Source organism: Nuphar pumila, chromosome 9 (assembly GCF_984573655.1).
Source record: "Nuphar pumila chromosome 9, dmNupPumi1.hap1.1, whole genome shotgun sequence".
Classification (NCBI taxonomy): domain Eukaryota; kingdom Viridiplantae; phylum Streptophyta; class Magnoliopsida; order Nymphaeales; family Nymphaeaceae; genus Nuphar; species Nuphar pumila.
In genome coordinates, this window is record NC_143257.1 from 43750037 (window position 1) to 43765569 (window position 15533).

Sequence of the window (15533 nt, forward strand, 5' to 3'; positions counted from 1 at the left end):
GTGCGATATAACCGTTACAAACAGAAAATAAAATATTATGGCTTTTCTCCTCTACCAGTTCAAAATTTTAAATCAATGTCCTGTTCTCAACGGACAATACATAAATTTAACCGCATCATTATATGTTACAACCGCCTCCCCAAGTATATATTGTTACAAATTATCACATTTGTTACACAATCACCAACATTACAAGTTATCGCAATATTTGGCTTCATAAGTAAACATCGTGGTACGATTTAGCAAAATCAAGTACAAATCGATGTAACTTCATAATTACACACCGCTATTGCAACAAACGTATAAATCGTTGCTACAACAAACGTATAAGTCGTACCCTTCATAAGTACGTATCGTTGTAACGTTTTGACTTTATAACTAAACATTGTAGTATGATTTAACAAACTTAAGTATAAATCACAAGTACATATGACTACTACTTTAAACGTATAAATCATTGTTGTATAGAACGTACAAATCGTTGTATAAATCGAACCCTTCATAAGTACATATCATTGTAAATCATAAACCGCTACTGCATTAAATGTATAAATTGTTGCTGCTTTAAATGTATAAATCATGAATCGTAAATCGCTATTGCTTCAAACATATAAATCATTGTTGCATCGAACAAATCGTTACTACATTAAATGTATAAACCATTGTTATATTTAAACTTATAAATCGTTGTAGAAATTTAGCCTTCATAAGTACATATCGTTGTAATGTTTGACCTTCATAAGAACAAATTGTGCTAATTGTTTTTCGACACCCAGAAGGTGGATACGTACAAATCAATTTGTTTCAGTATGAAATAGGTGTTATTTAGCATGAATAGTACAACCAGTTGTAAAATTTAGCATTCAGATTTACAAATCGATCTGTTTACATAAAACTTACCGAAAATGACAGAAGTTTTGCTAATCCGACAGTGGAGGAGAAACACCTAGAAGGTAGATGCAGCCGATGGTAGCAATGATGCTTCAAAACCACTCTGACGACAATATACAACAAAAAAAGGTGTTTCCGCGACAGCGGACGACGACAAAGGATGCTTCGGTGACAACAAACAATGATAAAGAGTGCTCCGACGATAGCAAACGACGTCAAAGGCTGTGTTATTAAAGGGAGTTCCTGTTATAACAGATGGTGCACCATCAAAGGGTGATCCAAAACTATAAGGGATAACCCTTTTTGGCGGAAGGACATTTCTGTTCTTTACTTAAAACATTGTTTTATGACGATAATGGCGGAAAAGGGTACTTAGGTCTTTGCAAATACATCGGGCTCTGATGCTAAGTGATGTCGATACACACAGGGAAACGAGCCCCACGTGCTTACATACGTGATGCTCGTTCAAACTCGAGAACATGCACCTGCGTGTTCTTGGGTGTGTGTGAGGGGGGGGACATATAACCTTCTTCTCTCACGTGCAATGTGATCTCTAAAAGATATTTTAGTTTTTTACTAACGAGATCGAAGACAAAACAGGGCGAAAAAGCCAAGTCCATCTCCACGTTCATCTCCACACTGGTTTGGTTTTATCCTTCGTCCCCGCCCTCGTTCCGTTTTATGTCCTCCATCTCCTGTTCAAACGAGTTGCCCCGGTCCACTGCCATCCCTGTTTGATTTTGTCATCTGTGGTCGTTGAAAAACCTTATCACTGACACGTGGATATAAAAAAGGTTCCCGCCCGCCCAAATGGTTAAATAAAAGAAACAAAAACAAGTTCAGAACAAAACGACTTTCCCCCTCCCTCTCTCTACACTGCAAGTCTGCAGCCTAATTTGCCGTAACAAAGCCGGTGTCTTCTCCGGTGGGTCGACATGCCTCTTCCCAACGCCCATTAGTCTCCGACCTAAAATAACAGCAACCTCTTCCCGACGCCCATTTTTCCGGTGGGTCATCGTGCGGCCTCTTGCTTTTCCGGTGGGTCAAGGTACAACTTCCCAAGAACCGCCATTAGTAGTGCATTTTTCATCTCTCTCTATCTCTCTCTGTTATGGGGCCGATTTTCATCGAATGAGAAAAGTATCATGGCGCCCTAAAGTCAGCTTGATCAATCGCTCGCTTCCAACCACCACAAATATAATTGAGGGTGGGATTGACGGCATAGAATCACTGCATTGGTTATTCATCTTCGGGCGTTCTGGGAAATGGGGAGCTTCTTTCTCTTCTTCAGTTTTCGCAAATCCCCTGCGTGTCCCCAAAATCTGCTCACCGACGGTTTACTGTCCCCTTGTGGTGTTAATGGTGGTGATTAGGGCTAGGAAAAAAGATGAGATGCTCCTAGCTTAGCTTGTGTTCGGCTCATAAAGAGACCATTCGAACTCAGAAAATAGGTTTCCTTTTTCTTTGAGTAAAGAGGTTGCCTCTTCTTCACATTTGACTAGAATCTGACTGGTCCATATTGACTGCTGGGGCCGAAAAAGAGCTGATCGGCAGCCCTTTGTCCGCTGGTCGTCCTTTGCTGGCCGGACAAAGGGGATGTCCACTGGCAGCATGCACCAGAGAGTTAATGCGTTTGTTGTTTGATGCTCACATTTCTCTGTTTTTTTCTTTTTCAGGCTTTAGCCGAAGAAGCAAAGAAGCAACCTTTGGGGTTGATCTGGTGAGTAAACTAGAAAACTATCATATAGGATTGTTGCTTTCTTTACTGTACTATCTAAGTTTGATCTATGTGGGCATTTTATTCAACATTGTTATCTGTTTCAGTGAATGGCCAGTATTAGATCTGATTTGCTTGAACCAGATCTTGGATGCTTAATTTGTGGAATCCTTTTATTTTGATTTTCTTTTGGGTTTTCTTAACCTGTTTGGTGAGTTTGAAGATGAAATCTGCATGATTGATAATTCATTTAGAAAGTTACAGGGCATGGTAAGCTTTATTTTTGCACTTTCTAGTATTGATTCAATTTGCTTGTTTAGGTGTAATTATTTCTATGTTGCCTCATTCGTATTAAGATCAGAAATCTTGCATTGTTGTGATGCCTTGATCTTGCATTATGTTAAATCTTACATTGTGTTATTTTGTGGAGATTCACCCTGGATGTAGGGTGAATGATAGAAAGACCAAGTTTTCTTTATTGAAGTTGGTATTGCTTAATATCTTTAGTCGCGTGGCAGGTGCCAACTGTCTCCACTTGCAAGCAAAAGAATATTTCCTTCTTTAACTATGTGTGGGTTCATGAAAGGAAAATATTTCATAAACTTATCTAGAAACATAGGATAACTTGTGTGTAATGGAGTACAATACCCCAATTTATGATAATATTTTTGGATGATATGGATGGTTCTAGTACCTCTAAGTTTAAAGACTTTGGACTTGACATAAGCATGGTGTTAACGGTAACGACCCCAACTCATACCCCTTAAAAATATAGATTTTTTTTTATAAATGCGAAAACAATCCTAGAGACCCGAGTTCTTACAATTGAAACACAACCACCACCACCACAAGGGATCTTATACTCATCTTTCATACCAAATCAAATTAAACCAAACTTTATTTATTCAAATGTAAAGAGCCTGAGACATAAGTAAATAAAAGTAGAGAAAGCAAAAAGAAAGAGCCACGCCGTCCCAAAAATCTGCCCTGCAGTCGTGTAGTCCCCTCGTGACTCTTCTCAGAAGCAAGTCCTCTCCACTAGGCATCTAAGGTTGCGAAAAACACAAAAAGTAGGGTGTTAGAATCCAAAGAATCCTGCGTACGAATCCCGCTAATGAATCAAACAAGTAAAAAGAACATAAATAAGATTCATGTAATATTTTAGAGGGACGTAAATATAACACATTCATAATTCAACGAATCATTCATGCAATATGAAATAATTATTAAGTATGAGAGACCATTCAATAGCATCAGAGATCACGATTTAAATATTAAAGACATTTAATATGCATTAAGGAACTACATCATGCATTCATCAATATATCACAGTTAAGGAAACAAGTAAATATGCACGATCTAATGCAAAACAGGAATATGCATGATTCAGTACAATGAATGAATACATTATTATCTTTTACCAGACTTTTCTTTTTATATGCATGCCCCTGTTAATTGCACACAATTTAAGTTCCTCTTTTTAATTATCATTGCTCGTGGATACTAAAAAAGAGTAATAATTCCTGAGGTCAAGTAGGGTTCCCAGGGTAACTTAACACACAAGTATTTTATTACTGAGTTCCAAACTTAGCTCTCGACCGATATCAAAAAACAACACCATCCATCGAAACATTTGAAATCAGCATCAAATGTCAGGACACCAGGAACATCAGCATCGACAAGTGTCACTTTCTTGGTATACTAAAACAACAGTTGTGTCTACACACCACCCCTAGGCAAAGTGACAGACTCTCTCTAAAACCGTGGTCATGAGAAGGACATCAATATCGGATTCAGGGGCAACAACACCGCACACAGAGTTTTTGTAACGACCCCAATCCATACCCTTTGAAAATGCGAAATATTTTTTTTTCAATGCGGAAACCTTCCCCGAGATATGGGGTCATCACAGTTCAAATTTCCATTGGATAGCCCAATCACCACAAACGAAGTTGCAACCATCATCCAAAATCAACCAACTAAAACTCTTTTATTAATGAACCAATAAGAGTCTCATACACAACTCAAAAGTAAAGTAACAACTGCAAAAATTAAAAAGAACTAAAAGAAGCAAAAATAGATCCACTCTGTCCCTGCTGAAACTGACAAGTGCAAGTATGACTCTCATCCATCCTCAGTAGCCAGTCTAGCCTCACTGTTCACCATGTCCTGTGAAAAACCAACAAAGTAGGGTGTCAGAATCGAAATTCTGAGCACAACTATTTCTAAAGAAACCAAGTGAGTCAAAAAACATGGATAAGATTTTATGCAATGATTTTAGTGAGTGCATATATAAAATTTGCAGTATTCAAATATCCATACCTACCAACAATTACATATGCTCACCAGTCATGAACAATAAAGCAGTACCATATATCAAGAACTAAATAACCAAACCTTGCAGCATTATTTCAATAAGTAAATCCTATGCTACCACCAAATCATGTCATGATATAAAGAATGATTCAAACATGCATGATCTAATGCATAACATGAAAAATGCATGATTATGTGCAATGCATGATTCCTTCTGTTATATTTCTTTTAAGTTCCATCTTTCCATATGCATGCCCTATTAAATGCACACAACTTTAAGTTTCACTTTTTAATTACCGTTGCCCGCAGATACACTAAACGAGTATAATTTCCGAGGTCAAGTAAGTTCTCAGGGTAGCTTAACACACAATTTGTATTTTATTACTGGGTTTCAACTTAGTCCTCGACCGAATCACTTTCGAAACATTAGACCTCCACATCTAATGTCGGGGACATAAGGGACACCCCACGTCCACATGTGCCACTTCCTTGGTACCAAACAAACTCACAACTGTGACCAACACACCACTCCCGGGTAAAGTGACGGACTCTCCCTAAAACCGTGGCCAGGAGAAAGAACCTCAATATCGGGTCCAGGGGACAATTTACAGCACACAGAGTTTTTGTATCCTCACAGTCTCCCCAAGACCGGATATCTAAGATTCTTATACTCCAGATGAGATATCCCAGAATGTATATTACACTGTTCTTATTCATTATATTTTTATTTAAGTTAATTCTTTAAGTTTGCAACACCATATGCAAAATTAAAGTGAAAACCTGCATCCTCCATTGCGGGGACCCATTCGGGACTCCAACCCGTATAAATCACTAGAACAATGTAGTAAAATGCCAAACCATCTTATGTGGTTCAAGTGATGCAGTTAAAAACATATGTGAAAGAAAACCAAACCCACGACTCTCCAGGCCGATGATGGTCCATTTAGGCCATCGATGCACCACATAATAAAACCAAATTAGTGTTTCATTCGTAACAATAGGCCAAAGAGCCAAAAGCATGTGCACTCATGCAATCATAAACCCAAACATATGCATGTCATTGCTCATTCATATGCATTTGCACTATGGGTGTGTTACCTACATCACATACGGGTATTAACCAATCCATGGTTTCTTTAAGTGTGTGAGTGTTCATGTACCATTTCACATATTAATCAAGCATACATGTTCAAGAAGAATTACTAATGATTGAATCATGCTCACACTCATGCGTACCATAATCATAACAGTCAAGTGAAAGCATAAACCTCCACGGCAAGTGTTTCCATACAATCCAATGCACAAGCTTTTAAATAACACATGGACTCTAGACAAAAGTATAACGTTCAGCTAGAGACGACAAAGCAAGATACATTACATATAAAATTTCAGTTTTATGTGTCCATCCTCCCTAAACAGTATAAAATGAACACTATTATAAACAACTAACAAATTTCAAGTTATGTTTCAATGATCCCACGCTACATCTTACAAATTTTGAGCTTAAACCACATTCAAGCACCATCTTATGCCAATAAACAACCTACAACATCACATTAGGTAATTCATGCAAGATCCTGTCGGACCTTAATAGTTCATGAACCTAGCAGTAGTGTATCATACTATTCATGCTTTAATGGTTTAGGATTTTGTATATTCATTTATGAAAATAGGAAATCCGATTAACATCATTCGGCTAACTATGAAAACATATGGAAATCAGCCCTGCCAATAGAAATCAGGACATGTATATATATATATATACACACACACACACACACACAACCAGCTGAAACACATACTGACTTTTAGTAATTCAAAACATCGAATGGTGCTGCATCATCAAACCCATCTATTCCCTGTTTCAGTATACACAACAGTGTTCCATTTTGAGGATAGCAAGATTTCAAAAATCAATTAACAAGAAATTGCCTATATGCATATAATCACACAGTCCCTTTTGATATCAAAATAACCAATATCAAACCAAAATTATGACTTCAAGTTCTGGAAATCCAACATTCAGTCCAGCATACAATGCTACATTATGGAAACAACACGTTAAGATTTTGCAATAATTTTATGAGACCAACTTACTCCATTATCAACAACAACTACAAGTCCCAAACAATCTTTATGAACTTGATTTCCAAGATTTCAAGTACTCAGATTCAATTACAACGCATTTCAGGTAATGGTATCAAGACCTAAATCCACACACAAGATCAATTGGATTCATGATTTTAAATTATCATCTCAATGTTATATCTAAGAATAGAATAATTGGCAGAGAAAACAGAGGAAAAAGTAACCCAAAGATCAGCTACCAGCAAATTTCGACTTCCATGTTATGTTATACTATTCTACCACTAACAAGGTTAGAGAGAAGACGAAAAAGAAACATCCAAGAACCTTCTTAAACCTGTCATGGAACGAAATAAAAATATTGACAGAAAACACAAGAACTTAGGCCACCTGAGTTGCTCGTTTCCTGACTGAGAAACCCCCAGGCATGGGGTAATCCCTATAAAACACTCGGGACCTACGCGGCTGGGGTCATCCACTACCTCAGTCGACCCCCATAATGGGCCCGATTTGGGGATTTTTTTTTTCTTTTCGTGTTAGGGTTAGACCCAAAGTTTTCCCCAAATCAAAAGTTACTACCACGTAAAACCCCTTTTTTTTTGTCCCTTGAAAATCGGGAATACACCCATCGACAACCTTCCCTGGATGCTCCCCTCAAACCCCTCACACGAGATTGAACCCATGTTCGATCCCTCACCCAAATTCGTTAGAAGCATCGTACCTTTTTTTGAAGCTTTTTCGGCGATCTTTCCGACGATCGGAGGCTGGAGACGCGAAAGCAGGGCCGCGGCTGACGCTCCTCACTGCTGCCGTGACAGGCTGCTTGCTGTGGCCTTCAATGGCAGTCAATAGCCCCCCCGTTATCCGACGTAACTCACACCGTGAGAGAGAGATCGAGTGAAGAGGGCAAGAACCCCCTCTCCACTCCCCCTTTATCGGCCCCAAGCCCTCCTCTACCGAGAGGTGCGGGGTCGGTTACGCCCTGCGTAACCCCCCCACCCCCACCCCCACCCCCACCCTTGCTCCCCTTTCTTGTTCTGTTACAGTTTTATCGGGCAACCCTTATCGGGTTGCCCTTTTTTTCCTTTAAAAGGCTGTACAGGGTGCGGCTCGGGTCCGGACCCGTAACCCGACCCCAACGAGATGGATCCACAAGTTGGATCCCAATGGATCCAACTGTGGATCCTCGGATTAATAAAAATAAATAAATTTTATAATTAAAATTTTATCTATTTATTATCATCTTCTTAGACAACTTATTGAGAGAAATAGAGAGAGGAACAAAGATTTGCATATGGTTTTTATTGTTTTGGGAAGGCTTACAATAGAGTACCTAGGGACGTTCTCTGGTGGACAATGATGAAGGTGTTTCTCTCAAGTACATTAGTATAATTAAAGATATGTATGAAGGAGTAGTAACCAATGTCCGCACTTGTGGACGGGTGACAACCAATTTTCCTATAACGGTTGGGTTACATCAAGGATGTGCTTTAAGCCCTTTCCTATTTGCTATAGTGATGGATGAGCTTACGAGATCAATTCAAGAAAATGTGCCGTGGTGTATGTTGTTTGCTGATGATATTGTTTTGATTGATGAGTCTAGAGCTTGGGTTAATGCTAAGTTAGAATTATGGAGACAGACATTGGAAGCAAGAGGTTTTAAGTTGAGTAAGAGTAAGACATAATACATGAAATGTCAATTTAGTAAGCAACGAAATAGAGATGGGATTGTAGTGAAGCTTGGTGAGCAAGAAATACCGGTGGATGATTCTTTCAAATATTTGGGATCTATCATTCAAAAGTATGGAGAAATTGATGGATATGTAAATCATAGGATAAAGGTTGGGTGGATGAAATGAAAGAGTGCAACTGGAGTGTTGTGCGATCGTAGAATGCCTTTGCGGTTGAAGGGAAAGTTTTATAGGACGACTATTAGGCCCGCTTTACTATATGTTACGGAATGTTGGGTTGCCAAGATACATCATATTCAAAAAATGAGTGTAGCTGAGATGTATATGCTGAGATGGATGTGTGGAAATACAATAAAAGATAAGATTCGGAACGAGGAGATACGTAAGAAGGTAGGCGTTGCACCCATTGAAAATAAGATGAGAGAGAATCGTTTACGGTGGTTTGGACATATTCGACGAAGGCCTAATGATGCTCCAGTTAGAAGGGTGGAGAAATGGGAAAATATATTAGTTAAAAGAGGTCGGGGTAGGCCTAGGAAGACATGGATGGAGGTGATAGGAAAGGATATGAATGCTTTGAACCTCACCGAGGACATGGCATTGGATAGAAATGAATGGAGGAGAAGGATTCATGTGGAAGACCCAGAATGATTTTCTTTGTTGGTTCATATCGCCGACCCCAATTGTTTTGGGATGAAGGCGTAGTTGTTGTTGTTGTTGTTTGTTGTTTGTTGTAATGTTATTAAATCATGTTTGATATCATGTATTCCTAATTACCCCTTTATGGGTCCTAGATCTGAAATGTGGATCTAGGCCCAATTTGCATATTTTAAAATATTTTGTAACAAAAATTTTCGGGTTTTACAATTTTAGTATTCTCACGGTTTCCCCAAAACCGCAATATCCAAGATTCCCACATTAAAGAAGAGACATCAAGAAAACATAAATTACACTTTCTTTACTTTCTTTTATCTTGTTATTAATTCATCTTGTTTACATTTGCAAATCAACATGCAGAATTAATAACATAAGCTTGCCAATCAACATGCCAAGCTCTTCACGGGACCACAACTCGTGGTAACATAGAACAGTGAAATAAGACAATAATATCACATTTGATTTTTGCAATGCATTTAACAACTAAAACAAAGAGCAACACATGCTCAAGGCTCACACAATCCAAGATGATCCATTTGATCATCGATGCATTCATATGCAAAAGTCATTAATCGCATGCCACTATGCATTACTTTCACATGCTTTTCAACGCATATTCATGTATGCAAACTTCAACTATGCGCATTAAAGAAGAATATTTAGAAACATGTTTGTATTCAGTTCATATGATAGTGACATGTGCACATTTTCATACAATGCACATGTTCAAGTCTATTGCATGCTTTCTTTCAATACAAAAGTTCATATCCAATCCAACGCATAATTTCATTTAATACCTGGATTCATGTCAACAACATGCTTTCACTTACAATTCACTTTAAGCAAACTTGTGAACACATCATAGAGTCACTTACAGGTAATCCCACGTCAATTTCATGTATGCTCATGTATAAGTAAACAACCATGTGTTAATACTTTTTAACTCAGCATATAATATTCAGTTTAAGCATTAAAAACAGTTTGTACTATGGCTACCAAAACAACTACATGTTTAGCTAGACCATGGCATCACTCATAAATGTTACATAGGTGTATGCTTAACAGCTTTGCATGACCATATGCATTTTAGTCACCCTGTACACAGACATGACAGGATGCATGAACATTAAGCATGTATGCAACAAGTCAAGCAATAAATATAAATCAGTTAACCACTTACAGAGGAGTAGCTATATATGTATAGAACCAGAAAAAAGAAACTTCTGAAAAATCTGGATTAACATATATGCACATAATGTGTGTGTAATTTTTTTTTTGAGAACCAATGACCCAGCCAACCCGGTCGGTTGGGTCTCGCATGCAGCCAAACCCCACCCAGCTGACCCAGTCGGTTGGGTCAGGTATTCAACCCAGTCGGCTGGGGCTGATTGCCCATGGCTCAGCGGACTAGGGTTGGTTGGGCCCCAACATGAAATAAAAAAAATAATTTATTAAACTCGTTTTTTTTTTCAAAACATGCCCAGCCGACTACTCGGCTGGGCTCGGCTGTCCACTAGGCTCGGCCTGTCAGGCCAGTCGAATTCGGCTGGTCTGACAGCCAGCCTACACAGAAAAAACTCTTTTTTTTTACATGGCCAGCACCCAGCTGACTGGGTTGGAACCCTAGCCCAGCCGACCCAATCGGCTGGGACTGCCAGCACATGGCTCAGCTGACTGTGGTCAGTGGAGGCCCACACAGCTGGGTGCTGGCATAAGCATATGTGCAACCACGTTTTTGCTTGGTTATACCTAGATTTCACATACCCTAACCATTCTTATCATGAGTTTTTCATAGAAATCGATGATATCATGGTGCACATGCATAACAACACTATTTTTCATGGATAAAAAATTTGTTTTAACATAAAAATACCTCCACAAGTACATTAAACCATAATAACATTCAAAAAGATGAAAATACATGGATTTCATCAATGGATCTTAAAGTAAATGTTTAAATTTATGGAATTGCATTAAATTAATTAATGATTTAATATTAAATTATAAATAAATTTCCAAAAGTTTCCAAAAATTACCAAATTAATGTGGGAGACTTATTAACATAAATAAACTCCAATTTAAAGGTTTTTGATGAATTTAAAGTTAGAAAAAATCATTGGGCATGGATTTGGATATGGATTTGGATCCAAGATCCAATTTCATCTCCAAAATCCAAAAGAGTCTTGAGTTGGATCAAATCCATATTAATATGGGTCTTGGTTAGAGTCCAAATCCATATTAATTTGGATCAAATTCATCAGATCCGGTTCGATCCAAATCCGGATCCGACCCAACAAACTGCTCAGTTTTTTTTTTAAAAAAATGCGATTTTTGGCTCAACCTTTGCCTGAATTGAGAAAAATAAAATATTGTTGCACTCAGAATTCCGAGACACATCCAATGACATATTATACGACTATCAAATTCTAAATTTCGCCCGAAAATAACCCGAATTTTGCATAAATTTAATGGTAAAAAATAAAACATTTTTTTCACGTTTTAAGTGGCTCGTTTAGACCTAGTTGATGAGACCTGGGACAAGCCGAGACTCAAAAGCATCGATCAAAAATCGAGGCTCAAACGATTTTTCTCCCAGACTTAGCCAAATTTTCAAGAATCTCAAATTTAACTAAGTGTGAAAATACGTGATATTACATTAACTGAGTTTATCATGGTTTAGATTGATTCAATAACTTGGTTTAAGCCCAAGCTTTCTTGGACAAATAATTCACAATTTTCCCGTGACTCACCATGTGTAATAAATGACTGCATTAATTCTTTTGATTATTGCTGTGTTCAACTCCAACAACTCGGTACTTCACGTTTGCTTAAGGAGATATTGGTAGTGCTGACCTGGTGAACTTCCTTCTGGTCACTGAGGGCATTGACACCATAATGCATAAGGCACTTTGGAGCGCAAACCTTTGTCAACAAGTCATTTGGTAACTACTTTGAGATCATAAAGAATAATATCAGTGAAACTCATGCCCTGTTAGAAACCTGCCAAAGCAGGAGGTTCATCCAGGTCTCCATTTGGTACTTACATTATAATGTTCTCAGTTTCGAAAAATGGTCTGCTCCATGGCTACACTTTCCCTAGCTTACATGTTTGATGGCAGGTAAGCATGTTTCAACTCTGATGAGCCAAGCTTGAGATGACCTCAACTGAGATAAAGCTGCTTGACTAGAATTCATCAACTTTCTTTTGCAAGGTCTAGCGTTTTGAGTAGTTTGGCTCATAACCTGAGCACTTCATGGATTTGTGAAATATTCCTATAATATGCTGTAGTAAATATTAAAAGTTCATTCAGGTTCTGCTGCACCAATTAAAAGTTCAATCAGCTCAATGGTGTTAGAACTACAAGCTTTGTTGGAATTTTATTCTCTATGAGATTTTTGTGTGAGATCACTTTGATTGATCTTAGTACATCCAAAAAAAATGTGTTAGAGCTACAAGCTTTGTTGGAATTTTAATTAGTGCAGCAAAACCTGATATTTAGGTTGATAATATCATTCATCATGCATGCAATATATCAACCTAAATATCAATCAAATAAGTAAAGCAATTACATAAATCAACCTAAATATCAATCAAATAAGTAAAACAGAAAAGAACTAAACTACATACCAAAAATATATCCTACAATGTATATGACGATGAAGTAACAAATCTTAATAATTTTCTTCATCATCAAATGCATCATTAGAAGGAATACTGAGCTCAGCTAAATCCATGTTTGTCATGCTGAAATCATGCTCTCCCTCGAAGTCACACTCTTCCAGGTTTACATCCCAAAATTTGGATGTTCCTTGTCTGCGTTATAAACCCAATTTGAAAATGTTAAATACAATACAAATATATTTAAATGAAAAACTAAGAAATAATCAAATAACTAAGAGAGCAAATTAGTACTTGTATTCATCATTGGTTTGCGAAAGTAATCGAAGATTTGAATGAACATATACTAAATCCTCTGCATGCTTGCTGGTGAGTTTGTTTCTATTCATATTGTGGATTTGAGAATATATGTTCCAATTTCTTTCACAACAAGATGAACTAGCAGGCTGCGATAGCAATCTTAATGCAAGACGTTGGAGAAAAGGTGTTTCTGATCCAAATGTTGACCACTATGTGATGAGATCTATATTACCCTCCTCTCTCGCGAATAATGCCGGTCCATATAATCTCAAAGATGAAAATTTTTCAAACTCTTGTGTGACTTGATGTAGAAGATATGCTTCTAGAAAAAGTCTTGTCATACACATATTTTTATGTCTTGATAGCTTTGGGTCTAAATTTAGAGGGACACGACCAATACCACCTGCCCCCCACTTATTTGCATAATATTTTGGATTAAGAGAATCTGCCATGCAATGCAAAGGAGTGTTGCTCTTATCCTATCTTCTGACTAAAATTGAATGAATATGGTTAAAATTTTTTGAATCATCCAATGCGGGATATTTTTTTCTTCATGCTTGAAAACTATAGCTTGTATTTTTTTAATCATATTATCCCACATTTCATAAACTCTGTGAAGCATAGACTCATCCTGATGCAGAGCACGTCCCATACCCAACAACACACAACCGTATTTCGAGTTTGGGTCCGGACCCGAGACCTGAATCCAACCAAAACTTTTTAAATAACCCAACTTAGGGTTGCGTGCGAGGGAGGGAGAAAATATCAATACTACAACAACCTTTTCCTTTATGTTTTTTTTTTTTCTGAGTTTCTTTCTTTCACGCACAGTTGGCAGCAACCTTTGTCTTCCTTTTCTGTTTTCTTTATTACTTTCCTGTCAGCCTTTTCATTACTTTAAAGATCTGTCAGTTTTGATTGCAGCAGCCTTGGGTTTTCTATTTTTTTTTCTTTAGTTTTCGTTGTTATTCATTTCCTTTAGCCGCACATCCTTTATGGTTTGGTTTCTTGTCATTTTGTGTTTGAGTTCTTTCTTTTTGTCAGCCTGAATATTTTATTATTCCTCTGTCAGTCTTTGGTTTTTGTCATTGCCTTCTTTGCTTTCCTACTGGTTTTTCTTTATTGCTTGTTTCAACTTCACGTCAGTTTTGCCAGCAGCCTTTTGGCTACTGCATTTATGTTGTTTGTTTGCTTGCTAGTTTATACAACATTTTTCCATTTTTCCTTTCTGGTTACGTTGTATTGACTCGTAGTCTTTCTCATCAAATAATAAATTATTGACCTGATCGATTGATCCTTTGCGTCAACGTTTTCCATTAAGTTATTTGTTGTTGCACAACTACTCGTGCATTGAAGAATCAACATCAACGTCAACCCCAAGAGCGGACAACATCCATTTCGTCGTTGTTTTAAAGAGCACCAACGTCGCCAACCATCTCAGCAAACAGGAACATTGCAGCCGACCTTCCACACAACATCAGTTGGTAGGTCTGCCCTGTGACAGTCCCTTAACGTGTCTGTTTGGGAGTTCTCACATGACCGCAAAGAGCAGCCACATCAGATTCAAAACACCGTGAAGGCTTCATCGTGCCCTTCACTGCATCACATCCTTATCAACTTCTCTTAACGTTTCTCAAATAGGTTGCGTAAATTGAAAAATCTATGACTCTGTCCCAAAACTCATCATCAAGAATGAATTTCTTAATTTCTTGAGCCTTGATATCATCATCATCATGATAGAATATCCAATTTTCATCAATCACCATGTTAACCAAAACATTATTCACTTTTTTAATTCTCTTCACTATCACAATAATGGACACAAAACGTGTTTTAGCGACCTTCAACAATTTCAGGTCAGAATGCCTATTAAATATAGCATTAGCACGATAGTGGTTAACAACAAAATTCCTAATGCTTTTGACATTTTTTTTTTAAATCTTCAATCCATAAACATAAATCATATGCTTGTGAATTTTCTTCTTATTTGGGGTTGCAAATGCTCTTTAGGGGCAGATTTAAGCTGTGTGCTACACAGGGAGTCCAAAAAATATGAGGGTACTTACTCTTCAAACACAATGCTGCACTTTTACAAACTGGAGCGTTGTCTGTAATGATTTGTACCACTTTCTGATCATTCACTTCTTTTATGACTTCTATAAACAACCCCTTCAAATACTCTGCATTTTTATATTCCCCAGATGCATCAACTTCTTTTAAGAATATTGAGCCACCAAGCGAACAAGCAATGAAATTG

General features: G+C 37.6%; 1 protein-coding gene across 3 annotated transcripts in view; it reads left to right on the plus strand.

Annotated features, from left to right (window-relative positions):
- The first annotated feature begins 1727 nt into the window (after positions 1-1727).
- LOC149828577 (cytochrome B5-like protein) overlaps positions 1728-15533 on the plus strand; it is a 93798-nt gene continuing 79992 nt past the window's right edge. For all 3 annotated transcript variants that reach the window (XR_016434054.1, XM_090016894.1, XM_090016893.1), the window contains exons 1-2: positions 1728-1939; positions 2568-2611. The gene's annotated coding sequence lies outside the window, so the exon portion shown is untranslated. The remainder of the gene's footprint in view (positions 1940-2567; positions 2612-15533) is intronic.